Genomic DNA, 16,300 nt, shown 5'->3' on the forward strand with positions numbered 1-16,300 from the left:
TAAGGGTTAAGTTGAAAGGGATTTAAGGCTCCTAGTAGACTTGACATGTCCAAACACTCAACTGGATGGCCTTTCTAGCTAGATGAAATAAGATAGGTCAAATGGCCTTCTTTATTTATCCTATGCATGAGGTTTTCAATAAGGCTGTTGAACATTAAAGTTAGGCATAGTACTTAAACATTACACTGAAGAGGTAGTACTTACAATCAAACCTAATGATGGTCTGGTCTGGTTGGGGAGTAAAACATGTTACAGTTTTGAGCTCAATATCTTAGGTCTTTAGAAATCCCAATACTCATTATAAACTGCCAGTTTTTATACATTTCTCTCACCCGTGGCAGTCCCCATCAGTCTATATTAAGTTGAAAATTCAACTCCATATAAGGAGAATTTTATTGACTTATCCCTTACCAATTTTATTTCCCTTATTTAATGAGCTCTTTTTCCATTAAGCTAACAAATACTTTTGTTATCCTATTGTTAGTTTCACTCATGTTTCAAATAATTGCGATTCTATCTAGTGAAACCTTAACTATAATCTGTCTTTTGTTTCTATTTCAATTGTACCAAATAAAAAGGACGTTGGATGGCCAGATGTTTTCTCTTGCCAAACTAAATCATTTTCTAGCACTCGTTATCAGATGATTAGGTTTCTGCATTATTTCTCTAACTACCTCATCCTGAAACTGATCATTGGTGCAGGGTAACAGTAACTTAAATTAACTTTATACTTCCATGCTTAACAGGCAAAGGCTAAAGGTTAACATTAGTAGAATATAAAGAGAAATCAATAGCAGCACAACAGTAATAAACTTCAGGGCAATCTAGTTATCACAAGATTTTAAGGATAGGGTTTAACAACAGCAGTAAGTAAAAGCAATTTTCATTTTAACATTTTTAACACATTGTAAAGTCACAGGCACCATTTTGAACTGACTGCTAAAGTTGGACAGCATCCATCATTCATAGATCACTGTAAAAAGATCAATGGTCTGTGTTTGGGACCACAACATAGATGTGAGATCAAGAAGGAGCAAGGGTGTGAGCTCACCTTGCTGTGGGATGGCCTTCAGATTATTTTGAGGACCTGTGATTCGCAATTTTGTAGCTCTACTGAAGAAACCTGCTGAATTTGCATTAGTCTATGGTATTCCCAGCTGCAGAGTATATGCACACTTGGCATCGCTTCAGGCAAAAGATTATTGACCTCAAATATACTTTTTCCATAACGTGTGACAGTTCAGTCACAGAGAGGTTATAACTGTCAGGTAAGACTGAACAGGCTGTGGCTCTTTTCTCCAGTAAAGAGAAGGTTGAGAAGTGATATAAGATAGGTCTTTAAAATTATTGAAGAATTTGATAGGGTAGACATAGAGAGGATGTTTCTACTTGTGGGAGTCATAAATGTAAGATCGGCATCAAAAAAATCCAATAAGGTATTCACAAGAAACTTTTTTTTACCCATAGAGTGTTTAGAATGTGGAATTTGCTACCACATGGAGTAGTTGAGGTGAACTGCATAGATAGATTTAAGGGGAAGCTAGCTAAGTACATGAAGGAGAAAGGAATAGAAGGGTATGTTAAGAATTGGATGAAGTAAGATGGAAGGAGGCTCGTGCGGAGCATAAACACCAGCAAAGACCAGTCAGGCGGAATAGCCAGTGTCTGTGCTGTAAATTCTATGTAACTCTATGGTAACAACTTGAATTCCATAAAATTTATACATATATTTTGACAAAGTGAATATATTCCATTAAATAGGCTCCTTTTCATTTAAAACATAGATCACAATGGGAGAAAACTGAGAATTTAGATTTTTGTACCGCTGAGCTTTTTACACAGGTAAGTATGTACTGTTTTTATATTTTAGTATTTAATGATTAGTTCAATACTGAAATATGTGCCATTTAACAATTAATGCCAATATTTATAACCTGTGCATTTTATATAATTGGCTAATATTAGATACATGATTTTCAATGTTACTCATAAATCTGGATGCAATAAACATTTGTATTGATAATGATTCTGAGAACAATCTGTGCTTTGTACTCACTGGCTTGTACTAACCACTATGTTACAAAAAGAATCTATTGTATTTAGTTACCCAGTTTGTGTTTCCATAGCAATTAATACGAGAAAATCCAGACTTTAGATTAACGCATTAAAGTCTTTATGTAATTAACTTTTATATAACGTGTGAAACACAACATAGCTTTCCCTTCAGCTGCAAGAGATTTACAGGGTATTCTAGAGCTCAGAATACACCCGGATGTATTTTAAATTTTTTCTTCTAAACTTTAATTGACCTCAGACTCTGCCTATGAGCAATTACCTCCTACTGATCTGAGGAAAGCACAGCAATTATATCCTGTGCCCTTAAAAAAGACATGAGTTACACATAGTTGAACGTTAGCAGTAGAATAAACAAAAAGCACCGTGCATTACACCAATGCTTCTGTACTTATAAAATACTGTATTCCCCAACTTATCAGCAAGGGAGATTCACTACTTAAAAAAAAAATCACTGTGGTGCTGCCAAATTATGTATAATTCTTATTTGCATCGATAGAATTAAACTAGCGGCTGCTTTAGCATACTTTGAAAAACATCGACGTAAATGCAAATTCAATTATTGTGTCCTCATGCACATAGATCAAAGTAATAGCAGAGTGCGTTCTTATATTAGCACATTATCCACACACATCCATGCCTCCCCATTTTACGTTCACTGACATACCTTTCTAATGCTGCGATGTATGTTTCAACAGGCAGGACGATGAATATGTATTAAATTCATGGAGGGCAATGCCATTAACTAATTTATGCAAGACTAACATGAGCAAAGTCAAAAATGTGGCCTCCAATTCCATTGTAACCTTGCGGTTAATGACATCTACAAAACCATCAATCCCACTGTCATGTATCCTTCAACCTGCTTCAAAAAAATTCCACTGCATCAAAGGTCAGTTTTTATGATCACATAATTATACTATCAGTCACTTTCATTCTGTTGGCTGTTTCTGCTCCCAGAGGATGTACATGGAAGGAGACTCAATAAGCACAATGTACCTGTTTTGTGATGTGGGTATGGAGGAGTCATTGCAACACCCTGGAGATTTCTGAGGCTCTGCTCCACTGGCATGAATGTGGTGGACTGAGACTTATGGCCAGTGAAATGGGGAGAGATTACCTTTGTCATAAATACAATGGTCAGCTAATGTAAATAATGCTGGTGGGATAAGGATGACAGTCATGACAAGGGAGCTCAGAAAATTCAGCAAGGGGACAGAGCAAGGATGCAACTTTCCTCTTTAAGTGCCTCCATGCAATGAAAAGGCAGAGCAGGCTCTTGAATGAGGGACTAAATGGCTGAGGTTATAGAAAGATCTTTTTGATGGGCTGGAACTTCCAAATAATAGTACTGTATTCATTTGCAAAGAATGATTCTTTCTCTCTCAAATACCTAGTAGCTGTTGCTAGTGAATCTGCTTCCTCATAGAATCATACAAGGAGGCCATTCAGCCTATCGCACCTGTGACGGCTCTATGAAAAAGCTATCCAATTCATCCCACTCCCCTGCTCTTTCCTCATAGCTCTGCAAATGTTTCCTTTTCAAATATACATCCAATTGGAGCAGAGCTATCTGACCCAAACCCGATGAGACCTAACGACATGTGTTGGGTTTAGGTCGGGTCGGGTCACTCTTCCGGGTCCGGCATTCGGGCTTGGGTTGGGCTGGGTCGGATACAGTGACAGCCAGGATGTCAAGGTGGGAAACACTCCGCACTAGTCTGCAGTGAGCGATTCCATCCAAGGTAGAGCACAACCTCTTTAATATAATCAATCAATCTTATTCCAGTGGTTGGGTCGGGTCAGGTGTGGGAAAAAATGAAAGGCCCCGGGCTGGGTCGGGGTCGGTCGGGTTTTATTTGCAGACCCGAGCCGACCTTTACATCCAATTCCCTTTTGAAACTTACGACTATCTGCTTCCACCACCCTTTTAGGCAGTGCATTCTAATCATAACTTGCTGTGTGGAAAAAAAACTTCTGTTCCTCTCCCTTCTGTCTTTTTTTGTCAATTATCTTAAATCTGTAGGCCCTGGTTACCAACCCTCCTACCAATAGAAACAGGTTTTCCTTGTTTACTCCATCAAAAACCTTCATGATTTTGAATAGCTCTATTAGATTTCACACAAACCTTCTTTGCTCTAAGTAGAACCATCCCAGCGTTTCTAGTCTTGTCACATAACAGAAGTTCCTCATCCCTAGTATCATTCGAGTAAACCTCCTCCTCTTTCTCACCAAGGACTTGACATCCTTCCTAAAGAGAGGTGCCCAAAACTGTACACATACAACAGCTGAGGCCTAACCAATGATATATATTCTTTATAGGTCATCAAACCATGTTCTTGTACAGAACATGGTATTTAACAGTTCAACAACTTTCTCCCATGCTTTATGATGAGCACTGGAATTTGAGAGAAATCCCTAATATGTCTGGTCCCCTGTTAAATATCTTAACTACTTCAACCTATTCAGCAAATTAAAGTTAATTATTTGCCCCAGCTGTGGTTTTTGTACCACGTTGCTGTAATTAATAGGAGTCAAGGTCATAATTTTCAGCTTGCTGAGCTAGTTTTAAAAACAGTCACGGGGCTGGATTTTCATCTCAGGGTCGAGACCCCGACACTGGGACCATTACCGGGTCCCAACCCCACTCCGCGTCAGCCCCTGACGTCCGACGCAATTTTCAAGGAGATGCCAATTACTGGCCCGATCGTGTATTTGTCGTCCAATTAGGGATGGCGGATGCAATCAGGAGGTTGGAGTTAGACATGGCGGGCCCAATTTAAAGGGCGCCCAGCAGCCATTAATGTTTACGCAGAGAGCAGTGGAGCAGCAGCACGTCAGGCACCTGTAGAAGGGCGGCCCCATAATTTACCGATGCCTCCTTGGAGGTGCTTTTAGAGGCGGTGGCAGCCTGGTGGAGTGTTCCGTTTCCAGAGAGCGGTAGGAGGTCAGCCACCCAGACAAAGCAGATATGGCTGGAGGTGGCTCAGGAGGTGAACAGCCATAGTGTTATCAGCAGAACGTGGGTGCGGCTTTAATGACCTTCTGAGGTCTGGCAAGGTGAGTGAAATGCGACACCCAGATGACAGGCTTTCAGTTCTATAATCACCATCAGAACCACGAGCTGAGCAACATGAGGGTGTATAGTGCTCGGGTACAGTGACCATATATGTGCTCACATGCCCTCCTGAGTCACAGCAAAGCTCACACCACAGGCATTTATGGAGGAGGCTACACTGGAGACAGTGACATGGCATGTGAGTGAAGTGCTGGATGGGGTGAAAGAGGGCACCACTGCCTTAACTCTCGCTCTTGCAGGATAAAGAGAGTACTCCTCATGAGAAAGGTGGCATGGCGCATCTCGCTATATTGACAGCCATGGAGGAGGCCCTTGACATTGCCAGGGTGGCAGCTTATCTGAAAGATGATGATTGTGAGATGGGAGTCTGTCCAAGACAGGGTGAAAGGATCTTACCCTCTACAGATGATGGGGATGAAGCTTCCTCCTCCTCTGTTTACTCCATGCTAATACATAAACCGCAAGGGCTTGCTGCAGAAGCAGATGCTGAGAGAGGAGAGCTTTCCTAAGCAAATGCTTATGCCTCTCGTCGGGCCAGTTGTGGAGGGGTGCCCCAGCATGCCACTGTGACTTGTCATCTACTTCAGAGAAGAAAGATGCATCCGAGGCAGCACCATCACATCAGACAAGTGCACCCTCCAGCAGCACAGATACACCCACCTCGGTGGGACCTCATGTGAGTTTCGAAGAGGGTGATCAACACTTTATGGAGGAGATGAGGGAGGCAGAGGCAGCTATGGCCAGTCGCTTTCGGAGGATGGAGTACAGACAAAACCATTCTCAGCTGGGCGGAGATGCAGAGCATTGGGAGTCCCACACAAGGTTGGTCTTCTTGGAGCAGCATCGGGAAATGTGCACCCAAATGTCATTGTTCCCTGAGGCAACGTAGAGTCATGGACAGAGAAGGGAGGAGTCCATTCATGAGATGTACTCCGCTATGTCTCAGTCATATAAGTGCATAAGCTCATCTACTGAAAAAGTGGCCTACCTTGTGGAAAGCCATACGCGGCATCACAGAGTGGATACAGGAACAGCATAGTGGCATGCACAGAATGTATGCCATATTCTGTACCACTGACTGGTCAGTGGCACTGATGGTCCAAAGATGCATGGAGGGGTTCCAGCCCATGGTTCCCTCTGACGTGCATGTGCGCCATGAAAGGGTGGACCAGTCAGCGATGATGTTGAGGGCACCCAGCCCTCACTGGGCAGTGTCTTTATCAGCCACCGCTTGGCCCCTCTGACTGAGGCATCATTTATACAGCAAGGCCCCTCAACCCAAGGCTGCCCCTGCATCAACAGAGGTGGGGCAGACTGTGGCGGTGCCTCACTGTCACTGCGACACGGAGGATAGCCACCAGGGCACCTCAGCTGCAGGCGCATGCAAGCAGCCTGCCTTCACTTTACCCTCAGCCACTTTTTTTTATTTCCAAAATATACTTTATTCATAAAAATCTGTAAAAGATACGTTACAAAACAGTTCCAAAAAGCACCAAGTCAAACAATACAAAGAGTGGGAAGGAGATCAGTTTCCTTCAATACAGGAGTGAGTTGCCCCACAACCCTTCCATTTCATTTTACATGCCATGTACATTTTACAGCAAACAAATATTTTCTGGCTACAGTTCGAGGGGGTTTTCCTTGGATCCAGCCCTTCAGTTCACTTTGGTGGGGGGACCTTACACAGTGGTCTTTCCCCATTGAGCCTTTGCTGCAGCTGCCCCAAGCTTTAGTGCGTCCGTCAGCACGTAATCCTGGACCTTGGAATGTTCCAGTTGGCAACATTCGGTCGTGGACAACTCTTTGCGCTGGAAAACCAGCCACAAATGGAGCACCCCATAGGAGCGGCTGCGAGCAGAAACTGGTACATCGATAGTTTCGCTTTGTGGTGCACTTTGGTGACTTGCGGTATGGTTATGTTCAGTGAATGCAACTCAGTATGATGAAATGGTTGATGACTGAACCCAGACTTCTGTGATTCTAATGGTTTGATGCCATTACAGCACCCAAACAATGAAATGGGTGTGCGACAAAGGTGAGCTGTCAGGAACATTGTGTAGCCGGTGGCAACTTGTCTTCCGGGCATTGCGGGAGAAAAAGGGCACATCCCTGCATTGTCTGCATCTTGGATGCGCTCAATCCTTGTGAGAAAGATGAATGTGTGAGCCCTCCAGGATGAGACGGCCTCAGGAAAAATGTACATGTATTAGATTTTAGATTAGATTAGAGATACAGCACTGAAAACAGGCCCTTCGGCCCACCGAGTCTGTGCCGAACATCAACCACCCATTTATACTAATCCTACACTAGTCCCATATTACTACCAAACACCCCCACCTGTTCCTATATTTCCCTACCACCTACCTATACTAGTGACAATTTATAATGGCCAATTTACCTATCAACCTGCAAGTCTTTTGGCTTGTGGGAGGAAACCGGAGCACCCGGAGAAAACCCACGCAGACACAGGGAGAACTTGCAAACTCCACACAGGCAGTACCCGGAATCGAACCCGGGTCCTTGGAGCTGTGAGGCTGCGGTGCTAACCACTGCGCCACTGTGCCGCCCTTAATGTGGCCTGAACGTCCCTGCCATCCTGCTCAATGGTTTGATGCCTCAGTCAAAGCTGTGGAAGGTCTTGCAACACAGATCACCATGCTCCAGCACTTCTTCCTCCTCCTCCGAAAATGTGTGCCACTCCTCTGCATCTCCCTCTTCAAGGCCCACACCTCTCTGGAGGGCCATGTAACGAAGAGTGTATCATACCACCACAATATGGGAATCCCTTGAGGGAGTGCACTGGAGGGTGCCCTCCCGACCGGTCAAGGCACTGGATCCCTATCTTCAGGAGTCCAACGGCCTATTCTATGATGCTCATTGTGCTGAGATGGCAGCAGTTGTAGCGCTGCTGTGCATCCATTGTACGGTTGCGCCTGGGAGTCAGCAGCTATTTCTTCAACAGCTTGCCCTTGTCCCCTAGCAGTCATTCACGTAGTGTCTCTGGTGGCATGAACAGCTGTGGCACCTCTAACTGCGTCAGGATGACAGCATCATGGAAACTGCCAGGAGACCGTGCACACAGCCGCAGAAAACGCTTGTGGTGCTCACACACCAGTTGGACATTGAGGGAGTGGAATCCCTTCCTGCTCAAGCCAGGGCCTTGATGGCCAAATGGGCACAATCGATAACTCCCTGCACAGCTCGGACATATCCAGTAAGCTGATTCTTTAGTGGTAGACCCTATGGTGAACATGTCGCCTTCGTGCCCTCCCTGCCCCTCATGCATCACCTCTGCTTCCCTCCAGACCAAGGGACTGCATGTGTTGGAGTGGCTGCTCCTCATCACCGCGCGTTGTCAACTCGAGCTGAGCCCCGTGTCCACGGATGGCCTTACCAGCCACCAGCTGCACTGTGACGGCTGCCTGGAGCCCCCGCTATACCCCACTTACCCCTGCAGGCGCAATTCCCCGCAACTGTGCCAGCGCCTACGCAATAAACTTGTGTGTTAATGCATGAAGTGCCCTCTGCTCCTTCCCCCTTTTATTCATCATTAGGGATTGCTCCTGCCTCTACAGAGGATGTACAGCGCAGAAACAGGCCCTTCAGCCCAACCAGTCCAATTATGCTCCACTCGGGCCTCCACCCATCTTTCCTCATCTAAATCTATCATCGCCTTCTCCCTCATATGCTTGTCCAGCTTCCTCTTAAATGCATCGATACTAGTGGCTTTAACCAGTCTGTGGTAGTGAGTTCCACATTCTCACCACACTTCAAGTAAAGCACTTCTGAATTCTCCATTGGATTTCTTGGTGACTGACTGTCTGATATTGACGGCCTCTCGTTAAGCTCTTCCCCACCAGGAATTTCCGACCTGACATCTCAATGCTCTTCCACTGCTCAAATTACCACGTGTGAAATCCTGACACTGTAAATACATTTGGCATTCCTCTTACCCACAAACAGCACCATTGCCCAACATTTTTTCCTACGATTTTTTTTTTCAAATAACCATTTCTAAATACCGAGGCAAAATGTCTTACCTTTGTTTCTCGTAGGACGTTCAGCAAGTGAAATCCCAATGTCCGTGCGCTACAAATGATTTCCCTCCCCGATGGATAATGAGGCCGGCGGCAAACTGCCCTTTCAGGTTTCAATCTGCAGTTAATTTGTCAAAGGAACGCCCCAGCTCCTTCCCACGCCACAGCCGCAACACATGGAGAATGGGAGGGGACTGGAGGTCCAAGATTAGGTTTCCCACGAGTGAATGTGACCCACTGCCGCGGATAGAAAGCAACATGCCCTTTCACAAAGATTTTTAATATAATGATCATAAAAGTTGCATTGGATTGATTTATGGTATGACTTTCGTCGAACCCTTTCACGACACTCCACCTCGCACAAACTGACATTACTCATCAAACCATGTCTCTCCTGTAATTATTTCTCCGCTCAGAAACCAGCATTTTGATCAAACCATTCATCTGAAGAGTTCAGTTTGCGTGTTGATTTTTTTTTACAGTTGGCAGAGTTCAGGCTTCAGATCCTGTAACTTTCTTACTCGCACGGATCAGTACAATTCCATTCGGTTTATTCTGACAGTGTCATTGACCTCATTGCAGTTTACTAAGTAACGACAATTCGTTCGGTTTCCTATCTCGCTATTACTCAACATTTTCAATAACGGCAAAGGTTTAACCAGCGAACATTGTCTATTAAATGACAGAGACACGACTTCATGGTTTATTACAGAGCCCTGGAGGTTACATATCACATTTCTGCCTTTCTCTGCTGGAAGGGCCTGTAGTCCTGCCGTTTCAGATTGCGAATGACATTATATTTGGGCGAAAACCCCACTTCTGTCCTATTTATTTTACCGTATAAGGGGGATGCTGGATTTCACGTGATTAGATTCCACACAGCAATCACCAATGACTGACTGGATTGCTCGACAGAGAGCCAGCATAGACTCGATGGGCCGAATGGCCTCATTCTGTGTCATAACGCGTCTATAAGATCCTCAAAGCTAATAACCATTAACTCATGCAACTGTTTTACATTTCTCATCCTCCTGTTCAAATCCCTCCATGGCCTGGTACCCCCTCCCTATCTCTGTAACCTTCACTAGCCCTTACAACCATCCAAGAACCCTTCTTCCTCCAATTCTGGCCTCTTGCCCATCTCCCATTTCCATCTCTCCACCATTTGCAGCTGTTCCTCCAGGCGTCTAGGCCCGAAGCTCCAAAATTCCTTCCCTAAACATCTCCGCCTCTGCACCTCTTATTCCTTTATAAGATGCTCCTTAAAACCGACCTCTTTTGACCAAGCTTTTGATCATGTCTGAAAGTCTCCTTCTTTACCTCGGTGTCAACATTTGTTTGATTAAACTCCTGTGAAGCGTCTTGGGATGATTTACTGCATTAAAGTCGCTATATTAATGCAAAAGCAAAATACTGCAGATGCTGGAAATCTGAAATAAAAAGAGAAAATGCTGGAAATCCTCAGCAGGTCAGGCAGCATCTGTGGAGAGAGAAAGGTCAATGACCTTTCATCAGTATTGTAAACATTAATCCCAGTTATTATTTATATTGAACACTAAGAGAATGGTGAAAAGCATTGCAGCCAATTTCATTTTAAAAAAAGAAACAAAATGTTGTTGTATATGTTAAGTGTCAACCTGAAAATCCAATTGCAAGGAGAGTTGGGGAAACAGCAATCACCAAACAGGAAGACAAATGAAAAAGTTGAGCATTGTGAAGGGACTCACAAAGCTTTAACTTTTATGACAAGATAAGCATCTGTTTCAGTTTTCTGACAGGGACTGTAAAGCAATATAAGATCTTGTTGCCAAAAGCAAGAATTTCAAAGGTTGTTTTAAAACTAGCCTAGCACAGAAAGAAAAGCTTACACTCCTGGGCACCTCATGAAAAACATACATCTATAAACTCTTTACAAAGAGTAACTCAGGAGACGATTAAAGCACTGGGGCTTTTGGGGGGTGGGAGCTGTAAATATCGCTCGGTAATACCATAACTAATGCAACTTCTGGATCAAAGTATTCGAGCATTTAATGTAGATTCAAAAGAAGGTTGGGGCGGCGAGGCAAAATCGGCGTATTTATTGCAATATTAATACTGACAAGTATGATTGCGGGGCGCAGATGGGGGAGACGAAGGGAGAGAAATTCCTCCGCGTTGCGCTAACGACGCCAAGCAAACTACGTCGAATCCCTGGGGGAAGCACCACCGCGAATTTCTGCACCGATAAAATAACATACGCTGCTTGCACTCCATGGAATCGACGTAGTAGCGGCGCTAGACGAACAAATCCCCCATCCCCAGCTCCCCAAGAGCTCTTAACGTTAACACAAAACGGCATATGGTTCTGATATGCTAACTTGTAAATCAAACATAGCATGACATTCATTTTCACACAAAAAAGTTCTGATTCAATCCTTTTGATTTCCCCCATTCTCCCAAAGGGCCAATAATTCCAATTTCCTAATGTTAGACACAAGTAACTGTTACCCCACAATCACACACAAATGTGCTTGGACATCTGCCTTACCATACAACTGAAAAAAAAAATCCCAAATTGGTAAAAACAAAAGTATTTTAAGACCACAGTTTCTCATTCAAACAACATGGAAGAAGGAAATATGCGAAGTTCCTGGGGTTTTAATATCAAGGAAGGAGAATCAATAATACTCCCAGGATATGTTGTTCACAGTGGCAGAGGGTATTTGACAGTTTCTCTGCCTACCCCAAGGGCTCAGCTGGCACATGCCACTCCATTCCAGTCTTCAATTCCCTTCCTTAGACAGCACCTTCCAAACCCGTGACCTCTACCAACTAGAAGGACAAGGGCAGCACATACATAGGAACACCACCACCTACAAGTTCCCCTCCAAGTCACACACCATCCTGACTTGGAACTAAATCGCCGTTCCTTCACTGTCGCTGGGTAAAAATCCTGGAACTCCCTTCCTAACAGCACTGTGGGTGTACCTATCCCAAATGGACTGCAGCGGTTCAAGAAGGCAGCTCACCACCACCTTCTCAAGGGCAATTAGGGATGGGCAATAAATGCTGGCCTGGCCAGTGTCGCCCACATTCCATGAATAAATAAAAAAAAAATTAGCCTGCCTCTCCAGGTCCTGAAGGAGCCAGTCACTTCCTTCCTCAAGTTCTAAGTGACCACTGACTAACCTGTGACCCACAGAGCAGCTGTCCCAGATCGCAAAGAGCAGTTGTTCCCTTCCTGCACCAGCTCTCTCACAATAGTTGATTACTCTGTACTCCAGGTTCCACGTAGCCGTGAGACATGACTGCCACAGCACCAATGAATCCACTTTAAGGCAAAAAATGACTTTCACCCTGTGCATGTCTGAATTTTGGTATTCCCTGGTCTCCAATTGCTGAGAATCCTAGTGGGGAATGAAGAATCCAGCAGATCCCTTTCTATTGTAACACACATGGTTTGAAATTAAAATGTAGTCTTGTGTTATTCTGGTAAACATTATATGCAAATCCCCAACACAAGTGAAATATACTGGGATATTTGAGGAGTTTTTTTTTAAAGCATGTGGTCCAACTAACAGGATAATCCTAAGTATTAGGCGAAACAGTCTTGATCAAAAGACTGCACAGGCAAAAGGTGGCACAGTGGTGCAGTGGTTAGCACCGCAGTCTCACAGCTCCAGGGACCTGGGTTCGATTCTGGGTATTGCCTGTGTGGAGTTTGCAAGTTCTCCCTGTGTCTGCGTGGGTTTTCTCCGGGTGCTCCGGTTTCCTCCCACAAGCCAAAAGACTTGCAGGTTGATAGGTAAATTGGCCATTATAAAAATTGTCACTAGTATAGGTAGGTGGTAGGGAAATATAGGGACAGGTGGGGATGTTTGGTAGGAATATGGGATTAGTGTAGGATTAGTATAAATGGGTGGTTGATGTTCGGCACAGACTCGGTGGGCTGAAGGGCCTGTTTCAGTGCTGTATCTCTAATCTAATCTAATGGAAAAATGCTAGATATTTGATTTTGAAACTGAAAAATTAATATTTCAATTGTTTTATTTGTTGTGCAAACAGAATACTGCACCACAAGTGGTGCAAATGTTCATTAGTGCATTCCCAACACACACACATTATCTGCCCCATTTGGTACCCTTAAGTGAAATGGAATCTACTCCAGTATTATGCCATTGTTCTCTGTAAGCAGCCACAAACAGCAGTGCAAAGGTGGCGTGGGATGTCTTCTCTGATTTTTCTCACCCTCCTTTCCAGTGGGGAAGTCTTTATTAACAATGTTAACTTGATGGCAAAACTGAGTTTTAAATAATCTGTATTATTAGTGAAATGTTTGCACAGCCAGTCATTTCGATGGGAATCAATGGTCAGTTACCTCAAAATGGAATGAGATGGGACTACACATGCTGATGTCAAGGTAACTATTCATTCCAATCAATTAGAAGCTTCCAATTAGGAGCAGTCATGTTATGATTGACAAAATAATGAGTTGCTATGTTGGTTTAGCTAATCATTGATAGAGTTATTAGCAGAAGGGCAATGTGGGATGGGTAACAAATGCTGGCCTTGCCAGCGACGCCCACATCCCATGAAACAAACAAAAATTAACAGAACTGATTGCAATAGTTCACCGTTGTATCCTTTAAGAAGATTCCACCATCTACTCAAGAACAAAATGACATGGGTTAATCCTACTGATTCTAAAACTTTATGGTTTACAAAGCCAAATAAAAATGTAGTCACAGTGACAGATTTGGGTGTTTTGCAATCCAACTCAAAATAAATATTTTACACAGGTTAATGTCCTTATTGTCATGACATATATTACAGTGCATTCCTCTACAGCTGTCCTTACACTTTAACAGTTTATCAGTATGACTATGGACTGTGCTGTATAACTACAGTGGTTGGCATCCTTCCATCTATGAAAGATGATGGACACGCAGCAAACAATCCATTTAAGTGAGGTGTCTTCTCTTGGTGCACCTTTGTTGATGGCTGTGAAGGCCAATCCTTGACAGGCAGGTTCTGCCACAAGTGCTGCATGTGAAGCTACCGTGAAATTACTGTACTACAATTCTAACAGGACACAGATACTGTACAATGTAATTATATGTCTTCCTGACTGATAAAGTGAGTTTGGTTCACATGAAGAATTGGGACGATGGGGGGGCAGAGAGATTTCTTCTGTGCATTATAAGTAGCAAAATCATAAACAAGTTATTTATAAATGGGGTTATGATTTTGTTATACATAGTATCTGGAAGAAATCATCTCCCATGATAAGCAAAAAGAAGGAGGCTGTGATTGATCAATTAATAAGGTGTGGTGGAAAATACTACCATGTCTCTTTGGATTACTAGGGACATAATCAGATACTTCTCAGAGTGTACTATAGTACTATAATTCAGTAGCCTACTCTGAAAACTTCCAAGTCAACTTCTGGTTGTACCTGCAGAGTTTCAACTGCATTTCAATTTAGGTTCTTAGATTTATCTTTAAGTAGGAATATGAGGAATCGGAAGGGTACCACCTACCACTTATTTGAAAGGGAAGTTCTTATTTACTATCACATTACAGCATTTCACATAATCCTGGGAACGAAAGGCTTCCTCTCACCCTTTCATTATTGTGATAATGTCTTCCTTGGAAAAATTATGACGTTGCCTTTCAAAATTTGCCAATTTAACATAGCAAAACTGGTTTTGCAATCCAATAAGGTAAAGAAATGGACACCAAACCTATGAAAGAGAGATCAGGAGGGTCTCACCAAAGGCTTGGTCAAAGAGGTGGGTTTTAAGTCAGGTCTTTAAGGAGGAACATGAGATGGAGGGACAATGGGGTTTAAGGAGGGGATTCCAGAATATGGGGTCTAGGCAGCTGAAGACATGACCACCAATGCTGGAGCGAATGGAAAATTCAGGGCAGGGGAGGGGGGAGTATGTAGGAATAATTAATGTAGGGCTGGAGGACGTTACAGGAATAGGGAGAGATAAGGCCATGAGGAGATTTAAAAATGAGGGTAAGAACTTCAAATTTATTTCATTTGAAGCAAGGACTGGGGTGATGGGACAGCAGATAGTGGTGCAGCAGAAAAAGAGCAGCTGAGATTTGAATCAACTATAAGTCCTTTCTGTTGTCCTATTTAGCATGCAATTCTCCCAAGGTCTCGCCAATAAAGAATTCACTGTCAGAACTATAACAGTGCTACTGGACTACTATAAAATATTGGCTGACAGTTACGAGCCAAACCCTCCACAGGAGCATCGACAGATGGATAAGAGTGTTTATAAAACTACATAAAAGCAAAATATTTCTTCTGATGGATTCCAGCTCAGAGTACATTGAAATATTCTGTATATTCTTGGCATAAGTGATTCATTTAAACTGTTGATTTCATGCTGCCAAAATGTATTTTTAAGTGGATTCTTTGTCATTTTTTAGCCTCTGGAGTTCCTTTTATTTATCTAAGTCGGTTAATTCTTTTCATGTAAATCTGACTTCAGTACAGTGCAGCATTGAGGAGAAGATCATACATCAGGATTGTTTAAAGCAAAACCCTCTCTTGGTAAAACATTTTTCTCAATCATAAGAAAGCCAATTGTAATAAAATTGTCGCAGCAAATTTTAAACTGTTCTGCCACACTCAAGTAGGCCCCTCTTTCATTCGGTGCTACTACGGGATGGAACGCTCATGCATTCTAAGCCTGCAATGTTACAGCATAGCGAATAAGTGGGGAGAAGTTGACGATGCACCCAAAATAGGCAGCAAGTTGGTACAGCGATTGCAACATGTGCCAGTCTGGGTTGCCAACCCTCCAGGATTGCTCTGGAGTCTTCAGGAATTAAAGATTAATCTCTTGGGCATTGCTGTGAGTAACCCAGGAGAAAAATCACTGAGGCATTAAAAAAGTGTATTGTTTCATTTTCTTTAAACACTTTCATTAATTAGCTCTAAAATATTAGGGATGGGGGAGAAAAAGAGCTTTTGATCAGGCAGGGTTGTAAGAGTTGGAAAGTTATATGATGGAACATCCAGGTATATATCCAACCAGAGTTGGAAACCTTAATCTGTGTGGCTTTAGACTTAATCCAAATTTGGCATCAGGCTTCATTTGATTGGAAGCGG

General features: G+C 43.2%; 1 protein-coding gene and 1 long non-coding RNA gene across 3 annotated transcripts in view; one reads left to right on the forward strand and one right to left on the reverse strand.

Annotated features, from left to right (window-relative positions):
- The window catches only part of si:cabz01068815.1 (solute carrier family 51 subunit beta), a 29,632-nt gene extending 20,278 nt beyond the window's left edge, over nt 1–9,354 (reverse strand). The window contains exon 1 of one of the 2 annotated variants that reach the window (XM_068018026.1): nt 9,193–9,354. The gene's annotated coding sequence lies outside the window, so the exon portion shown is untranslated. Of the gene's footprint in view, nt 1–2,740; nt 2,845–9,192 lie in introns of those variants that run through there. The other variant, XM_068018025.1, reaches the window with a different exon arrangement.
- On the forward strand, nt 1,783–15,529 carry LOC137352497 (uncharacterized). Its single transcript, XR_010969727.1, has 4 exons — nt 1,783–1,842; nt 2,772–2,965; nt 13,497–13,588; nt 15,321–15,529. It is a non-coding gene; the product is annotated as an uncharacterized lncRNA (long non-coding RNA).
- The last annotated feature ends 771 nt before the right edge of the window (nt 15,530–16,300 follow it).

This window comes from Heterodontus francisci, chromosome 38, assembly GCF_036365525.1.
Source record: "Heterodontus francisci isolate sHetFra1 chromosome 38, sHetFra1.hap1, whole genome shotgun sequence".
Classification (NCBI taxonomy): Eukaryota; Metazoa; Chordata; class Chondrichthyes; order Heterodontiformes; family Heterodontidae; genus Heterodontus; species Heterodontus francisci.